The following is a 20,011-nucleotide window of genomic DNA, read 5'->3' as shown; positions in this document are numbered from 1 at the left end:
CACATTAGAAAATTCTGTGCAGCAAATAGCTACACAGGTACATGCACTCGCTATCGTACAGGAGAAATCTGTAGAAGCGAAGTTTATAGAGAAAGCCAATCAGTTTACTCTTGACTTTGTAAACTGGTTGAACATGAAAGATAACCAATTTCAAGATTTTTTACGGAACGAATTGCCCGTAATCGTAAAGAAAGCGACACACGAAGCTTTGTCTGCAGCAAACGATTTAGGTGGAAACACCGAACAGGTTTCTGAATGGAAACATACACTTACACCGAGCGAGGTGGCGCAGTGGTTAGCACACTGGACTCGCATTCGGGAGGACGACGGTTCAATCCCGTCTCCAGCCATCCTGATGTAGGTTTTCCGTGATTTCCCTAAATCGTTTCAGGCAAATGCCGGGATGGTTCCTTTGAAAGGGCACGGCCGATTTCCTTCCCAATCCTTCCCTAACCCGAGCTTGCGCTCCGTCTCTAATGACCTCGTTGTCGACGGGACATTAAACACTAACCACCACCACCACATACACTTACACAAGAAGTAGACACGTTAAAGAAGGAGCTTGCAGCGATAAAAGACGCGGCAGGTGAGTCTGATTTACGTGTCAATAAGTTGCCAGAGACGTAGACTGTAACATCTCGAGCAGCAACACCAATCAGCTGTTCTGCAACAATGCGTAGTCCGCAACCCGTTCACGTAGCTCGTGAACAGGGGGCAGCCAGTTCTCTTTCTAATATATTTGTGGAAGAGAGTTCACTAAAATACAGACATTTCCAAAGTTTAACACCGAATCGCAAAATACCACACCCAGTCATTTTTATCAAAAGCTTCCGCGGTATACTACCAAAATCATGTAATGATAAACAGAAAATACAGTTCGTCACTACCTATATTCAAGGTGACGGAGCCTTATGGGTAAATGAAGTAAAAGATTATTGCCGTACTTATGAGGTGTACAATCCCGAGATGTGCAATAATAAAGGTACATTGCGTAAATATTCTGAGAAGTATATAAATAAGACGAAATTTTGGGATGAACCAATGCCCAAACATGAAGTCATATGGCTTTTAAAATCAAAATTACCAGTCTTAAAAAGGAAAGCTACTTCATGTACAAGATTCAGACGTAGAACTTTTCATGTCAACGCTTGATTCGATTGACCTGTTGCATGAAGAAGCGAAATTGAACGGGGGCAGTAATGCTCAAGTATCGAATAACAATAGTAATAACTATTACCAATATTACAATAAAAATGGTAATGGTAACAAATAGTTTGCCTCAATCTTACAATGGTAATAATAACCTAGGGCAAAGGGATAGAAGAAATTCTCCTCCTTTTAATAAGAAGCGTAGGCAAGACAACAGATATCATCCAGGGTACAGTAATTACAACAGTAATAACAGTAACCAGCCAAACCGCTGGCAACCACTTCCACAGCAGTCAAACAGTAATTGGCATCCTAATACAGGAATCAATACACAATCAGCTGGCGCTTCTGCACCACCGAACATTGCCGCTGAACACGGTAGTTGTGGACAAAACTGGAGGCAACAGCCACCAGTAAGAATTGTAGAAGTAGTGGGCAACACTAAGCCCAGCACTTCAGAGGCGTTAAACTAAATGCGACCTCATGCAGCTCTCATATGGCATTCGTGGAAGAAACAGGGCACAAATGTCGTGATAGCGTGTATTTCATAAGATATAATCAGGGCAAAAATCTGAGTGATTAACTTTCCGAAGAAAACCATTTGTGTAAATTAACACAAAGGGAAACAATCCAAGCTTCATTTCACGCAGTAGTAGGTGGAATACCCACCACAGTTATTGTTGACACGGGCGCGGCTAAAAATTGTATGACTTTAAAATTCTATAAGATTTTTGAACTTCAGACACCACGTACGCTGCAGGTACACAATTTTACGGTCATTGGTGCGTTTGGAAATAAGTCAAAGGGAGTACGTATGCACACTCATGTATTACTTGACGCAGGTAATGGAGCTATAGAGAGCACATTCCTGGTTTATCAGTAAGCTGCGTATGGGGAGTAGATTTCTTACAAGAATGAGATGCAGTAATTGACCTTTCTTGTGGCAAATGTATATTAAAAGTGAATGGGAAGGGGATAACTCTACCACTCATTAAAAGCAAGCCGGTTCACAGTAAGTTATGTCAAGGAGTCCAAATCAAATACATAAAACCAGAGATAATTTCATGTGACAATCAATTTCCTCTGTTGCCAGATCAAACACAGCCCAGTCAACAGCAATTTGATGTACAGTCTTGCAGACAAGAAATACAAAGCAAAGTTTATGAATCAGTTTATTTAAACGCAGTACAATAAACCGAACTGATTGACCCTGATTGACCTTTTAAACAAATGTATGTCTGTTTTTGATGAAAAACCCGGTATAATTAAAGGATATGTGAATACAAAGCAAATAAAGCCTCATGAAACATCTTGCCACTCTACCTATTCTGTCCCGTGCGCCAACAGAGAAGCTGTATCGAATGAAAACAGTCACATGTTACAACAAGATATAAAGAAATATTTTATTGATTAAAAATTTCGTAGATTGGATGTGCCTATGTAAATATTACGATAATTTGTAAATATGTCAGTATGTAAGACAGTTCACAGTTTACATAGTAGTCTTAAGATAAATTTTTTTTTCGTCATGTGCATAAGTAGATCTTAAGTAAACCTTTTGCTGAACAACAAACTTTCACATTAGTAGTAGAAGTTCAGGAATAATCTTTTAAGTAAAGTCATTTCATTAACATTATGAAGAGAAAAGTAACAAGAGACTTATTTTGATGTAATCTTAGTCACATTTTTATGGATGCAATTATGCCATTTCTTTTCTAAGTAAAGAAAGTATGGCAGTTGATTTTAAATTTTGTACAAATGCAATGATTTGTTGTATAAAATAATTTTCTGTTTAAGCCTAGCATGTAGTTTTCAAATATAAACTGCAAGCTACTATGGGTCGTATTTTTAAAGTGAAGTGATAAAACTATTGAGATTTTATTCCAATAGCAACATTGTGCTACAAGCAGATTCGTATTCTGTACTAATTCTCGCGACTAATTTCAACGGTACACACTAGTCTGTGTGAGGTAAAACAGTCAATGATGTCCTTAGCTGCAGTAGTAATGACTAAACTCGCATTACATACTGAAAAAAACTACCGCAAACAGCTACACAACAAAATTAATGTCGCGAAGAATTGTAAGACGAAAAAGTTAGAAAGTTATAGAACATAAACACTACGTAAATCGTACAGTTCGTACTTACTATAGAGTACATAAGCTGTGGGATTTTTCTTTGAGTACATTTGTAAGTAACATGATACGTGCGACAGAGGCTGAGTCATAAGTTGTCAATGGCAAACAGAACTGTCAGTGGTGAAGTTGTGCACTCAAATTTGCATTTCACGGGAGGACTCTTTATACAAGAGCAAAGAGAAATATGTGTTATCAAGAGATGTTATACGCATGATAATACAATTTCGCCTGATGAAATAAATACAAACACTTCGCACTAATGTCGAAACTGGGCGGCACTTTTAGTGGCAAGTGTACTTAATTTGTGTACTCACCCAAACGACAGCTTTGAAGCGATGTGATGATCCGCTGGAATGGAACACAGTGAAGTGCTGTTACTTGGAACTCAGATGATGTGTATCGCGCATAAACTGTGGAGCAGACTGTAGCGCTGGAACTTTATGAATGTGTTGTCATGTGTGACTATTAGACGCCCACGTGGAGCTAAGCGCTTAAAAAACGAAAACTTTAATAAGCACTTAGCAAATATGTGTAATGTACAGTATTCTGAGGACACTAATGAATGTGCGGAAACCGAAAATAACATGAACGTGTTTGTTCAGTAACGGTGTTAATGACAACCGACTGTAAAGTGCATGAACAAAAACCATACATTAGACCTTTTGTATCGCGACGCAAACATGTGTACTATGTAACCCACAGTTATCACCGAACAAACTGATGTAAATTAGTGTTGCAAGTGATTACAACTACCTACTAATCAGAATTCTTTTTAGGGAATATGTATTAAAAATTGTGTTACTGGCTCCGATCTATGAATATTTCATGTAATCCCTGATCCCGTCGGGCACAACCGGTCCAGAATTCAGCAATCTTCTTGCTCCATCGCAGATCGTTGTGGCTCACACGAATGCAGATTTGTCAACATCGCGAGCACGCCGCCGTGACCGTTACACCACAGAAACGGCGAATGCTGCAGCACGACTGACTTCGCCTACAATGCGTTGCCTTTACAACCGTCGTGCAAGAATGAATAATGTGCAACTGAGTGATTATTGTAAACTGTTTCAAAAACCACACGTATTTCTATAACAAAACCATATGATGATTCCTATGTGTTTAATATGAACATTTCAAAACTCAAACTAAAATCACAAGGACAAATAACTGTAATAAGTGCTAATTTCCCACCTTGATGTTTTTTTCTTCTAACGATGTAATTTGTTCATCCTGATTAATTGTACTAAATGATCTGATTTTGTCAACGTATACTGAGAAAAGATTGCATGCGAAAAACGGAACTGGATGCCTATGCTTTTCCTGTCGTTTCGCCAGGTTCCGGCAGGATCGCACCCGAATGGGAAGGCAAATTACATTCCTGGCAAAGCCAAAATAGGCTCCAGCTCAAACAAATAAAATGATGAAAAAAAAGACAATCTAAAGACTAAAACTTAATGAAGCTATGTAAATTTTTAAAACTTTTTACAAAGACTTGACAAACTTTTAAAAATTTAGGGAGCTGTGTAATGTTTCCCCAAGTGTTAGAGCGGATTTCGTGACTGTGTGTTTTCGCGCAGTAGCATCGAGACGATTTCATCGCTGCTTAATAGACACTGCGATTACAATGAAATTAATATCTCTGTAATAGTATTATCTATGTAATTTTGAGTGAACAAGGACCGGCAACCTTTTCGTTATCTCTCTTCCTGGTCAGCCATTGTCTGGTACTGTCAAAAAAATTATCGCTTTCTCAACGATATGTAGAGATTTTGTTATTTGTGCTCATTTTACATAATAGGTACTATTTAAATTAATTCTGTTTGTTATTGCGACTAACCATACCGTTCTTTCCTCAACTTTTTTCATGAATTTGATAATTAAATGTGGCTTACTTTGTGTGGAGATGTCTGTGAGTGAATGATCGCGTATTAACAGCACCAATCAGTGCAATACGTTTGGTTTTGTTTCAGAATAGAATTTGCATAGAAAGTTTCACTTTTCACAAAACGAAGTCCGATAGCTTTTCGACGTAAATCACGTCCCAAAATTGTATTCGCCAACAGACAGTCCTAGTAGAGGAGCCCAGCTAAAAAATATGGACCATTATGGTGGTAATTAAATTCCGATTTCAATATTTAAAAAATATTTTTACATGATTTTTCAAATGCGTAATTTTTCTTGATTTCAATGAAGATTCAATTAGCCAAAAGCCAAAATAATATAAAATTAAATAAATTATCTCAAAACAAAAAAATGAATAATAATTAAAAAATCAGCATTAAACGTCCGAGATATGCTTGCATGCTGCACTGAAATTTCTTTCGCTAGTCACGTCTGAGGCTGGAACACAATAGCCTGGGAAAGAGATCACTGTTACGATTTCATCTCTTAAGCGGATCATCGTCGTCGCCTCTATCCATTCGGGTTAAATAAAATTTAGCATCATCTGTTCATTGAATATGGTATGGGCCGAGGCCTAGTCACTCCGAAATCAGGGGACTTTATCGTCTGCTGAGCGCAGCTGACATTCACTCTGTGGCATTAAGCAAGTATTTACAGATATAACAAAAATGGAGTAATATTTTACTCTAGATTTTGTTCTAGTTTGTCAGAAACTGATGTTTCATCACGTATATGACTGACAATATGTAACGTCTCATGTCCATCAGACCAAAATTTTCAGTAAGCGGAAGGGTGACCACAGAAATCTTACTATTCTGTGCAACGTCCGTATTTAGACTTTCGCCTCTATAAGGCAGCGCTCTTTCATTTAAAACGATAGCTATATTGTACTGCCAAAATACTGGTGACAGAAACTGGCGTTTTGCAGTTGAATGCAATTTTAATTTGCTGGACAAGCAGCGTGTATTAAACAAGAAAACTGGATCTATAGTAGCTAGACGATCTCCTGTGTCTTCAGGCCGTGTATTGGAATTACTTTCCAGTTTGTGCACCCGTAAAAAAACGAACTGAATTTTTGGATACTTCTCGCCTTCCACAATGCTTATTTCTTCTTCGCATGTCTCTAAAAATGTCACGAGTTGTTTTTAGTGTTTCTGTCACGACCAGTAGGTTTTACAGAGATACCTCTCCCCGGAAACATTTTCATGATTTTAACGTACTGCCTAACTACAGACAGTAGCATGCTAAACAAGCTTTTTCACATACTCTTCAATCTTGTCTGTATCGAATACACGTCACCAGTTTTCTTCATGAAACGCACAGTGTCTTTGGTACCATAAGTCACGGAATAAACCACTGCAACCTCATTTATCAAATAATGGTCATAGAACATGTCGTTCAGGACTTTGTTCAAAACGTGTGTAATGCATACATTACGCTGAAAGGTTGCAGTGCCTTGCACATATTACCGCCTCAGTCAGTGACAGGTTAAATCTTATTAAAATAATATGAATAATGTTTCCTCAGTGTAGTTCTCAATAAATTCCCCAGATTTTTTCTTCTTTGTCAGCAATATCAAATTTCGCAGTTCCTAATATTGATAAACAAAATGCGCAGTAATAGATATACTACACATTTTAATATGTGTATCGTTCACACACTGAAATGCCAAAGACACTGGTACAAGCATACGTATTGAAGTACAGAGATACGTAAACAGGCGGAATATCGCGCTGCGGTCGGCAACTCCTATGTAAGAAAATAAGTGCAGTTGTTAGGTCGGTTACTGCTGGTACAATGGCAGGTTATCAAGATTTAAGTGAGTTTGAACGTGGTGCTATGGAAGGCACGAGCTATGGAACACAACAACTCCGACGAAGCGATGAAGTGTGGATTTTCTCGTACGACCAGTTCACGAGTGCACCGTGAATATCACGAATCCGATAAAACATTAAATCTCCGACATCGCTGCGGCCGGAAAAAGATCCTGCAAGAACGGGACCAACGACGACTGAAGAGAATAGTTCATCGTGACAGAAGTGCAACCGTTGCGCCCCATCGATATGGGCTTCCGGACCCAAAGGCCCACTCGTGTACCCTTGATGACTGCACGACACAAAGGTTCACGCGTCGCCTGGGCTCGTCAACACCGACAATGGACTGTTGATGACTGTAAACATGTTGACTGGGCGTTTCAAATAGTATTGAGCGGATGGACGTGTACGAGTATGGAGACAACCTGATGAATCCATGGACCCTGCTTGTTAGCAGGGACTTTTCAAGCTGGTGGAGGCTCTGTAATGGAGTGGGGCGTGTGCAGTTGGAGTGATATGGGACCCTTATATGTCTAGGTACGACTCTGAGAGGTGACAGGCATCCATTCATGTCCATTGTGCATTCCGACGGACTTGGGCAATTCCAGCAGGACACTGCGACACGCCACACGCCCAGAGTTGCTACACAGAGTGGCTCCAAGAACACTTCTGAGTTTAAACACTTCCGCTGGCGATGAAACTCCCCAGACATGAAGATCATTGAGCGTATCTGGGATACGTTGCAACGTGCTCTTCAGAAGAGATCTCCACCCTCCCTCCCCCTCGTACTCTTACGGATTTATTGACAGCCCTGCAGGATTTATGGTGTCAGTTCCCTCCAGCATTACTTCAGACATTAGTCGTGTTCATGTCACGTCGTGTTGTGGCACTTCAGTGTGTTTGCGGGTGCCCTACATGATATTAGGCAGGTGTACCAGTTTCTTTGGCTCTTCAGTTTATACCCTCTGTACATCCATATGCATTGACATGTTTGGCCTGGATAATGTTGGGCATCATGCTCTCCCATATATCACTGGCTTGTCTTTCACTGTTTCATGATACTGTCATAACATGAAACAAGTTGTTGGAGACGTCTATATGTACCAATTCTGTGCCGACGTTTACAGGCTCCAGATATAAAACGCGAAATTCTATACCTAATTTTAACGTAAAATGAAGAAGATCTGTGGCACACAATTCTATGTACCTTTTTAATTACCGTAGCTTTCAAAGTAAGTGGCAACGCTTCAGAATTTTCACTTTGTCTTGTGCTGCAGACATGTGCCTTCAGATTTGCGATGGCGAATCTGTAAGGAGAACAGAGCACTTGCTACATCACATGTAACGAATATCCTTACCAGCCACTAATGAATTATTCTTTGGAACAAGTTTTCACTTTCACGGTGACCTTCATTTCAGATTCACGCGCCGTTATCCTAGAGCGGGAGCCTTACCGGCGCTTGAGTAGACGGACGAACAATTGGAGCGTAAGACGCTCGACCGAGCTTCAAAGAAGACGAGTGGTGCAGCTGCTCGCGCAGTCCAAAGCGGCTGTATCGACATCTGCCGGACTTAGGCGGAGCTACATACACTGAGCGATTTGACCGAGCGTAAACTTCAGCTGCAGACCACTAATACTGGCAGCGGCCGAATGATGTTGATGGCCGGCATGTTGAGTGTTAGCGGCGAGGGCGGTGTTGTCCAGGAGACAAACTCCTACCCACGATGTCCGACTGTCTGTGCACTACGACGGTAGTCATTAAGTGGTTGGCCCTAATACGATCGTCGACCGATCGGAGCTCATAAAGGACCGTAAAGCGGATGGTCCCGTAGAATGACGGCGTAGATGACTGCGCCAGCAGACGTTGGCAGAGCGACGATGCTTTCCGAGCCACACTGTGGTCGGCCGCTCCACTGCAGTCGCCGACTCGATGCCTTTTGCCAGTTGGGCGGCCAGAACTTATACGCTCCAGGTTCATGCGTGTTGACACGCGTGCGTCGCAGGCGTTTCTTGGTTGGTTGGTTGATTTGGGGGAGGGGGCAAAACAGAGAGGTCATCGGTCCCATCAGATTAGGGAAGGATGGGGAAGGAAGAACTTCAAATGAACCATCCCGGCAATTACCTGAAGAGGCTTAGGGAAATCACGGAAAACCTAAATCAGGATGTTCGGACGGGGGTTTGAACAGTCGTCCTCCCAAATGCTAAGCCCTGCGCTAGGCGCTAGGCGTCACCTAGCTCCCCCGGCCACAGACCTGCAGGAGCTTTCTGGACTTTGGTAACGCGCCACGTTACCGACTGGGTGGACGTAACGACGTACTGAGACCGGCCGTGGTTGCCGAGTGCTGGACCATCTGCAATCACCATGGTTACTGCTCAGTCGGCTTGTTAATCAAAAATCTCAGCTCTCCTGTTTTACACTTGGATATTTCTCTCGGTATATTGACCTGCTGATTGGATTGCTAGCATATTTTGCATTTTTCACTCAACACTGTCTTATAGAAACTTCAGAGGCAATGAAGCTAAGATCAAAAAATAATTATTCTACAAAAGCATGCAGTAAGGCTGTTGGGTGATTTCCTGTCAACAGGATCCCCTCTCGACAATCTCAGAAGCGTTAAAATTTGCTGTATCGGTTTGCTAAACGACAAAATGAAGGTTTTAGTTCCTTCTGAGTAGAGGCCTCTTAAAGTGCCCTAAACTTTTAGGATCACAAGGGTGGGGACTCTAAAAGAAGTATTTCGAAATCAGGAACCAGTGATTGGAAGTGGGTATTTCAGCCAGTACAAGGCTGGAATTAGCTGTGCCTGTGAGGCATGGGATTGTAAATGCTGATAAGGAGCAGTTGTCACCAAATCGACGTTTGTGGCGCTACCTTGAAAAACAGTACACATTCGCCTGTGATGTGACTATCATGGGGTTTACGTTTCTCTGCTGTTCGTGAGCAGTTGGGACGTTCCATCGTACAGAAAGTTTCAGATGTATACGTGTTGTAACCTCCCAAAAGATAAATTCCGTAACCTCCCAATAAAAAATTACTAACCTCCCAATGCAGACATGTTGGTTGCAGGCCATCACCTGGCCTCCTCCTAACCATCACACAGCTATCTCGCAATGTAACCTTTCAATAATTAACTGACTGTGAATCTGAACTAGTAAATCTGGACGTCAGCTGTGCTGCGTCATGGCCCTGAAGAATAATTCTGAATAAACTGAAAATTCTTACCTCAATGATGTCGCCGGATAACGCGTATATATCTGCTCCTGTAAGAAATTTTTCTGGCACAGCCCAGTGCAATACTGGCCACTAGATTTTGTTATGTATGAAAAACAACTTATTTTCTTTACGATAATCGGCATGACCATGGATAGGAGAAATTGGTAAAAACTTTAAATTCAGATGAATGACTGTCAAAAGTTATCTTTATAAGAAAGATTATTATTGAAAGATTTTTGAAAACATTTACATGGGACTTTGATATGACAATAGTACAAAAATCAGTCGTAGCAATTAACATATTCGTGCGGCAATAAAAAACAGTAATATTTTGCTTTTATCTTGTACTACATCGCTCAGGCGCCGCCATCGTTCTCCACGGCCGGCCTTGGTAATTCCGTATCTCCACTGCTCTTCTCGAGCTACAAAACACCACTACTGGACTGCATTGTCCGAACTTCAGGACACAAGAGCTCTCTGTGAGCTATACAACTCGACAACTGCTCTCTACGAGCGACCTGACCCAACCTCCTGACTGCGAGATACTACTATTACTGCTGCGGACACTGCTCTCTCTGGTCTGCGATTCTATTGTAGCTTACATATCGCAGGCAGCGCGTGAGCAATCCATCGAAGTTCCATCTGCTCGAAGACGCTAGCAATAAATTCCTTAGTCAAATGGTTCAAATGGCTCTGAGCACTATGGGACTTAACATCGGAGGTCATCAGCCCCTAGAACTTAGAACTACTTAAACCTAACTAACCTAAGGACGTCACACACATCCATGCCCGATGCAGGATTCGAACCTGCGACCGTAGCGATCGCGCGGTTCCGGACTGAAGCGCCTAGAACCGCTCGGCCACCGCGGCCGGCCTTCCTTAGTCTTCGACCTCTCACAGTGTTGTTCAGTGCAGCAGCGTGTAGCACCCGGTAAGCCGATATACTGAGGAAAGAAATCTCCATAACAGAGAAAAATAATCACCCAGAACAACGTACAGACATCTGACTGAGATTCTCGACAAAGAATTGTTAGTACAGTAGAATTTGCCAAGACACTTCTGGAAAGTGTGGAAGGAGATTCGTCAATAGCCGCCAGTCAGTATGCCCATGGAATGCATACTTCGAAGTACGTAGTTTTGAAAATACCGGTGGCGTTGCAGTTACTCACCTCAGATAAACAACATGCTCAAAAATTGGCCCAAATGGTTCAGAAATAAACATCAGTTCTGTCAACAGAGCTATCTATTGCAGCACTGCGGTGTCGTCCTTCCCACTGTTTGTATTCGCGGATGAGGCCTCTTCCAGCCAAGGTGGTTTTTTTCAGCTGAAGCGATGAAAATATTGTACTGACAAGGCACGAAATGAGTTTCTTTATAGAACTGGTGAGGAAAAGAATATGTGGGAATGTCTAACTAAAGAAAGGGACAGGATGACAGAACGTGTCTAAGATATGAGGAAGTAACTTCCATGACACTAGAAGAGGCCGTAGAGGGCAAAGATTATGAAGGGAGACAGGGATTGGAATATATATAGCAGATAATTGAAAACCTTGGGTGGAAGTTTTACTGTGAAACAACTAATCACTGGAATTGAAGAGGATGTCTCGTTCAATTGCCAGACATCAGCCCTACGGGTGTTTTCTCTCTGGAGTTATATTAAGTCGTTGGTGTACGAAATTACAGCAGATACTGAAGAGGAACTGGCTGTTAGGGTACTAGATGAGTGTCTCCCTGTGCAACAGGCAACAGGGATATTTGAGAGAATGCAAACAATTTTACGTGGCGTTTTAATGCATGCATTGTGATTGGTTGAGTTGATTTGGGGGAAGAGACCAAACAACGAGGTAATCGGTCTCATCGGATTAGAAAAGGATGGGGCAGGACGTCGGCCGTACCCTGTCAAAGGAACCATCCCGGCATTTGCCTGAAGCGATTTAGGGAAATCGCGGAAAACCTAAATCAGGATGGCCGGACACGGGATTGAACCGTCGTCATCCCGACTGCGAGTCCATTGTGCTAACCACTGCGCCACCTCGCTCGGCTTGTGATTGGTAACACAACTTTCTGTGAGCTGATGCTTTTGCTATAAGATGTGAATTGATCATTCTGTACTGTTTCCAGTCATCCACCGTGGCGTCACTCTTTACACCACCTCAAGAGTTGCTTATCATCGACTGCAGAAGTGTGTGGCGTGTGAGGAGCTCCTCTATCGTTGTACCCAATTCTAGAAAGTCACTGTGTTAGCTGCATTGCTAGTAGCTCTTTGGAACTCATAAATAACTCCTTTATCTCATTTCACGCAATTTTTTACAACCACCCTCCGCAGTACTCGACGGTCTGATGTTTCAAATCCGCGATCGTCCATTCTGATACACAACTGGCCATTAAAATTTGTACACCACGAAGATGACGTGCTACAGACGCGTAATTTAACCCATAGGAAGAAGATGCTGTGACTTGCAAATGATTAGCTTTTCAGAGCATTCACACAAGGTTGGCGCCGGTGGCGACACCTACAACGTGCTGACATGAGGAAAGTTTCCAACCGATTTCTCATACACAAACAGCAGTTGACCGGCGTTGCCTGGTGAAACGTTGTTGTGATGCCTCGTGTATGGAGGAGAAATGCGTACCATCACGTTTCCGACTTTGATATAGGTCGGATTGTAGCCTATCGCGATTGCGGTTTATCGTATCGCGACATGGTCGCATCCGTGTTTGGCGACATCGCGGTGAACGCACATTGGAAGCGTGTATTCGTCATCGCCAAACTGGCGTATCACCCGGCGTGATGGTATGGGGTGCCAATGGTTACACGTCTCGGTTACCTCTTGTTCGCACTGACGCCACTTTGAGCAGTGGACGTTACATTTCAGATGTGTTGTGACCCGTGGCTCTGCCCTTCATTCGATCTCTGCGAAAACCTACATTTCAGCAGGATAATGCACGACCGCATGTTGCAGGTCTTGTACGGGCCTTTCTGGATACAGAAAATGTTCGACTGCTGCCCTGACCAGCACATTCTCCAGATCTGTCACCAATTGAAAATGTCTGGACAATGGTGGCCGAGCAATTGGCTCGTCACAATACGCCAGTCACTACTCTGGGTGAACTGTGGTACCGTGTTGAAGCTGCATGGGCAGCTGTACCTGTACACGCCATCCAAGCTCTGTTTGACTCAATGCCCAGGCTTATCAATGACGTTCTTACGACCAGAGGTGGTTGTTCTGGGTACTGATTGCTCAGGATCTATGCACCCAAATTGCGTGAAAATGTAATAACAGTCAGTTCTAGTATAATATATTTGTCCAAGGAATACCCGTTTATCATCTGCATTTCTTCTTGGTGTAGCAATTTTAATGGACAGTAGTGTACGTTTTCCGCAATTTTCCTAAATCGCTTAAGGCAAATGCCGGGATGGTTCTTTCGAAAGGGCACGGCCGCTTTCCTTCCCCATCCTTACCTAATCCGAGCTCGTGCTCTGTCTCTAATGACTCCCTTGTCGACGAGACGTTAAATACTAATCTCCTGCTCCTCCTTGGGTTTAGCTATGGACGTTCCTTCTCGTTCCAGTTCGGCCGCAAGTCACTAAAGTTAGTGAATTAAACCGTCCACATCGGTTAATAAGTTTATTTATAACGCTGTTTCGGCTACTACCATTATCAGATATCATAAATCTTAGAACTTGCGCAACGAGATTCAGTGTCAGTAACAAAAACCTTGCCTCATCGCGGCGTCTGGAATTAGCTTATACTCCCACTAGACATAATTATTTAATAGTGACACTGAACACTGTTTTGCAAATTCGAAGCTTTTTTATATCAGTTTAAGCGAGTAGCTCTTGGTTCAAGAATCATAAAGGAAGGTTGTATACATGGAAGAATCCTGGAGATACTAGAAGGTATCAGATAGATTATATAACGGTAAGACAGAGATTTAGGAACCAGGTTTTAAATTGTAAGACATTTCCAGGGGCAGATGTGGACTCTGACCACAATCTACTGGTTATGAACTGTAGATTAAAACTGAAGAAACTGCAAAAAGGTGGGAATTTAAGGAGATGGGACCTGGATAAACTGAAAGAACCAGAGGTTGTATAGAGTTTCAGGGAGAGCATAAGGGAACAATTGACAGGAATGGGGGAAAGAAATACGGTAGCAGAAGAATGGGTAGCTCTGAGAGATGAAGTAGTGAAGGCAGCAGAGGATCAAGTAGGTAAAAAGCCGAGGGCTAATAGAAATCTTTGGGTAACAGAAGAAATATTGAATTTAATTGATGAAAGGAGAAAATATAAAAATGCAGTAAATGAAGCAGGCAAAAAGGAATACAAACATCTCAAAAATGAGCTCGACAGGAAGTGCAAAATGGCTAAGCAGGGATGGCTAGAGGACAAATGTAAGGATGTAGAGGCTTATCTCACTAGGGGTAAGATAGATACTGCCTGCAGGAAAATTAAAGAGACCTTTGGAGAAAAGAGAGCCACTTGTATGAATATCAAGAGCTCAGATGGAAACCCAGTTCTAACCAAAGAAGGGAAAGCAGAAAGGTGGAAGGAGTATATAGAGGGTCTATACAAGGGCGATGTTCTTAAGGACAATATTATAGAAATGGAAGAGGATGTAGATGAAGATGAAATGGGAGATATGATACTGCGTGAACAGTTTGACAGAGCACTGAAAGACCTGAGTCGAAAAAAGGCCCCGGGAGTAGACAACATTCCATTAGAGCTACTGACAGCCTTGGGAGAGCCAGTCCTGACAGGACTCTACCATTTGGTTGGCAAGATGTATGAGACAGGCGAAATACCCTCAGACTTAAGGAAGAATATAATAATTCCAGTCCCAAAGAAAGCAGGTGTTGACAGATGTGAAAATTACCGAACTATCAGTTTAATAAGCCACTGCTGCAAAATACTAACACGAATTCTTTACAGACGAATGGAAAAACTGAGAGTAGCCGACCTCGGGGAAGATCAGTTTGGATTCCGTAGAAATGTTGGAACACGTGAGGCAATACTGATCCTACGACTTATCTTAGAAAATAGATTAAGGAAAGGCAAACCTACGTTTCTAGCATTTGTAGACTTACAGAAAGCTTTTGACAATGTTGATTGGAATATTCTCTTTCAAATTCTGAAGGTGGCAGGGGTAAATTTGTACAGAAACCAGATGGCAGTTATAAGAGTCGAGGGGCATGAAACGGAAGCAGTGGTTGGGAAGGGAGTAAGACAGGGTTGTACCATCTCCCCGATGTTATTCAATCTGTATATTGAGCAAGCAGTGAAGGAAACAAAAGAAAAAATTCGGAGTAGGTATTAAAATCCATGGAGAAGAAATAAAAACTTTGAGGTTCGCCGATGACATTGTAATTCTGTCAAGAGACAGCAAAGGACCTGGAAGAACAGCTGAACGGAATGGGCAGAGTCTTGAAAGGAGGATATAAGATGAACATCAACAAAATCAAAACGAGGACAATAGAATGTAGCCGAATTAAGTCGGGTAATGCTGAGGGAATTAGATTAGGAAATGAGACACTTAAAGTAGTAAAGGAGTTTTGCTATTTGTAGAGCAAAATAACTGATGATCGTCGAAGTACAGAGGATATAAAATGTAGACTGGCAATGGCAAGGAAAGCGTTTCTGAAGAAGAGAAATTTGTTAACAACGAGTATAGATTTAAGTGTCAGGAAGTCGTTTCTAAAAGTATTTGTATGTAGTATGGAACTGAAACGTGGACAATAAATAGGTAAGACAAGAAGAGGAATAGAAGCTTTCGAAATGTGGTGCTACAGATGAATGCTGAAGATTAGATGGGTAGATCACATAACTAATGAGGAGGTATTGAATAGAACTGGGGAGAAGAAGAGTTTGCGGCACAACTTGACAAGAAGAAGGGACCGGTTGGTAGGAGATGTTCTGAGGCATCAAGGTATCACCAATTTAGTACTGGAGGGCAGCGTGGAGGGTAAAAATCGTAGTAGCAGACCAAGAGATGAATACACTAAGCAAGTACTGGGAGATGAAGAAGCTTGCACAGGATAGAGTAGGATGGAGAGCTGCATCAAACCAGTTTCAGGACTGAGGACCACAACAACAAGAACAAGCGAGTAGCTGAAACGGTGTAATAATAAAGAAATTTATTAAGCGATACAGACTGTTTTATTCCAAAAATGTTCGCAATAATCGCAGACACATACAGGAAATTTATTTCTTTTGTTAATAACATCACCAACAATCGACCTTGGGGCTTTGGAAGGATATCCACGATGGATCTGATTTTCCGGTTACATCCAATGACTAGTCCACGTTCGTGGCCATTGAGCTCTGCTGGCTGACCTATCCTGCTGTTAGTGCTTCTCACTACTGGAAACACAATACAGGTAGCTTTTTGCTAACTGGTCTGTCAGCGTAATACTCGTGGGTGTGACTCAGAATTCGGAGAATCGCTTCGCAGGTGATTAGAGCTGCTTGTTACGGAATGCCGTGCAGACCTGGAACCTACGGGGCGCTGAATAAAGCATCGGGCGGCGGAGATGCTGTGTTTTTTTATGCATGCGGGGGTCGCGCTGTCTGCCCGACCACCCCAGCATGAATAAGCGGATCCCGTCAGCGGAGCACACATCCGAGTATTAGCGCCGGCGTGCGCTCCGCTTACATAAAGTGCTGGCGTATTTCCACACGGACCCGTCGTTCTGCTTTCTGAAACACGCTCAGTTTCCTTCTTTTCCATACCTACTCATTACCGTGTGCTTCTGCTGCAGGAGGTTTCTTGTAGATTATCATGGATTCGTCATTATTTCCTGAAACGTCCAGGACGTGAATGTGATACACCGGTAAATGTCTTTAACCAAAAATAATTTGTCGTAACTCTTGGAAACTGTGGGCAATTCGCTGCTGACAAAATCACAACATCATAAAGGCTGCAAAGACCAAGTGTCCAGTTGAGGTGAGCTGTCCCTCATGCTTCGGTATGCAAACTGTAACCTCCCAAGAGATTAATTCCGTAAGCTCGCAATAAAAAAGGTGACTGACCTCCCAATAAAAATGTGACTCATATATAACCTTTCAACAGAAATCTCGCAATGTAACCTTTCAATAATTAACTGACTGTGATTCTAATCTGGTAAATCTGGACGCCAGCAGTGCCCTGAAAAATCATTCTGAATAAACTGAAAATTCTTACCTCAATGATGTCGCCGGATAACGCGTATATATCTGTTCCTATAAGAAATTTTTCTGGCACAGCCCAGTGCAATGCTGGCCACTAGATTTTGTTATGTACGGAAAACATAGTAAAAACTTTAAATTGAGATTAATGACTGTCAAAAGTTATCTTCATAAGAAAGATTATTAGTGAAATATTTTTTTGAAAACATTTACATGGGCTTTCATATAACAACAGTACAAAAATCAGTTGTAGCAATTAACGTATGCGCGCGGCAATAAAGAACAAAAATATTTTGCTTTTACCTTAAACTACATCGCTCAGGCACCATCATCGTTCGATAACTCTACTGCTCATCTCGAGCTACAAAACACCACTACTGGACTGCATTGTCCGAACTCCAGGACACAAGAGCTCTCTGTGAGCTATACAACTCGACAACGGCTCTCTACGAGCGACCTGACCCAACCGCCCCACTGCGAGCTACTACAACTACTGCTGCCTACACTGCTCTCTGGTCTGCGATTCTATTGTAACTCCCATATCGCAGGCAGCGCGTGAGCAATCCGTCGAAGTTACATCTGCTCGAGTGCGCTAGCAATAAATTCCTTAGTCATGGACCTCTTACAAAATGATTTGCATTTTAGTAAAACCAAACAAAGTAGCTACGAGTAACGACACCTACATTCTGTACGAGATTACGCAGCAAGTTACTCGTTCAGGAAACGCGTTTGGATGTCGAGTGTGAGAATATGGTTGTCAGCTTTGTGCCAATAGAAGATAAGTCAACCAGCAAGTATCAGAATTCGACAGCAGATGGTTTCAGCCTACTGAGACTGCAGTTTATCATCCCACTCTATTCCTACTATTAGTAGGGATTCAGCGACTACCATGCGAATATAGAAACGACGGGTTCAGGAGAACTATGCTCGATGTCATGCAGGATCTCGAAGGCCAAATGAGAGGTCACAGATATTTTTCACTGAACTGTATAGAACTGTGCAACCACATCACGAAGTGGGATTGTTCGCAGAAAGCCGAACATCCAATGACGTATAGAGCACTGCGGATTGCGCGCATGCCGAATGTGGCTGGGGAATCCTCTTATATGGCAGCAAAGAGAAACGCGCTGACAGCGCATAACGTTACGCGTAAATAGGCGAGCGATTTAGCCGACTAGAATTGGTACAGGGGATGTGAATTTGTCTGTGCAGGAAAAGTAGAGGTAAGGTCTGTTCCCATGTGCAGATATGTGGAGCGAGCAACAGGAAGCAGGTAGAACCCAACTTTGAGAACTGGGACAGAGGTTGCTCGCTTGTAACAGGATCGGCGATGCTCTAGCGGCGGCAGATTTTCAGACAATCTGAAAGATGGCAGCTTACAGCTCTTAAAAATTCAGCAATAAACCACAGTGAAATAATAAAGCAAATCTGAATACGAGGTGGTTATAATTAAACTTTCCCTATTTAACACGTTATAACATGGAAACTAATTACCGTACTACTACCAAACTTGGTAGCATTAATGTCCAGAGTATGGAGTGCCTGATTTCCACGCGTCACAGCGCCATCTTCCAGTCCCAGCTACGGCCGCCAGGTGCCGTGGTCAGTCATCGTGATTCAGAATCTCACACACCTGACCAGTCGCAATGCACTTGTTGATGTGTCAACAGAGCTTGGACAAAAGGAGCACGACATTATTTTTGAAGCTCTGTTATCAAAACAACAGTAATGCTGCAACTGCACTTCGACAACATCGTCACCTGACAGGATTACGGAAGGGTCCTGTTCCTCTACCTGCTGTGCGAAGCATCATGGAAAAGTTCGAATCAACTGGAGAGCTGGGCATCACTCCGAGAAGAGACCAAAGACCGGTTGCACCTCAGGTGGTTGACGAAATCGCTGATGCTATGACAGACAAAGCTGCGCACTTTCCCGATCGTTAGGCAGTGCGCGTGCTGTGTCACGACAGTTGGACATCCCGTGGGCCACTGTACGGAACACGCTTCGAAATGGCATCCGTACAAGATCCATATCGTACAGCAGCTTGCACCACAGGACGCACAATAGCGTTTTGACTTCGCTCTCTACTTTCTCGCAAGGATTGAAGTTGACGAGGGCTGGCCTTGGATTATTCTATGGACAGAGGAAGCTCGTTTTTCTCTGACGGGTGATGTGCACACACAGACCTCCAGTCACTGTGCGAGAAGTTCCGCTATACGGTGACGGTATGGTGTGGCTTCATGGCTACGTTCATCATTGGCCCATTCGTTTTTGAATAGGTAACAGGTCGGGGCTCAAGGACCAAAGACAAGCAATGTGACTGGTCAGCGTTACGGCGATATGCTTCGATAGCATCTCATACTCGCCCTAAAGGACAGAGACGCACTAAACTCAACAGTTTTCATGCAAGATGGGGACCACCGCGCATCGCCCGTGAAGTTCACCTGCTTCTCTGAAACACATTTGGAAACGATCGAATTATCAGCCGATCGCTTCCAAATACGTGGCCGACACGATCACATGATCTCATCCGTGTAATTTCTGGATGTGGGGCTACATGCAGGACAGGGTTTACCAGGGGAATATTCAAACATGTGCTTATCTGAAGCACAGCATATCAAGAGAGGT

This window comes from Schistocerca piceifrons, chromosome 3 (assembly GCF_021461385.2).
Source record: "Schistocerca piceifrons isolate TAMUIC-IGC-003096 chromosome 3, iqSchPice1.1, whole genome shotgun sequence".
Lineage (NCBI taxonomy): Eukaryota > Metazoa > Arthropoda > Insecta > Orthoptera > Acrididae > Schistocerca > Schistocerca piceifrons.
The sequence above is the reverse complement of the archived record's forward strand: the minus strand, read 5'-3'. Positions refer to the sequence as shown.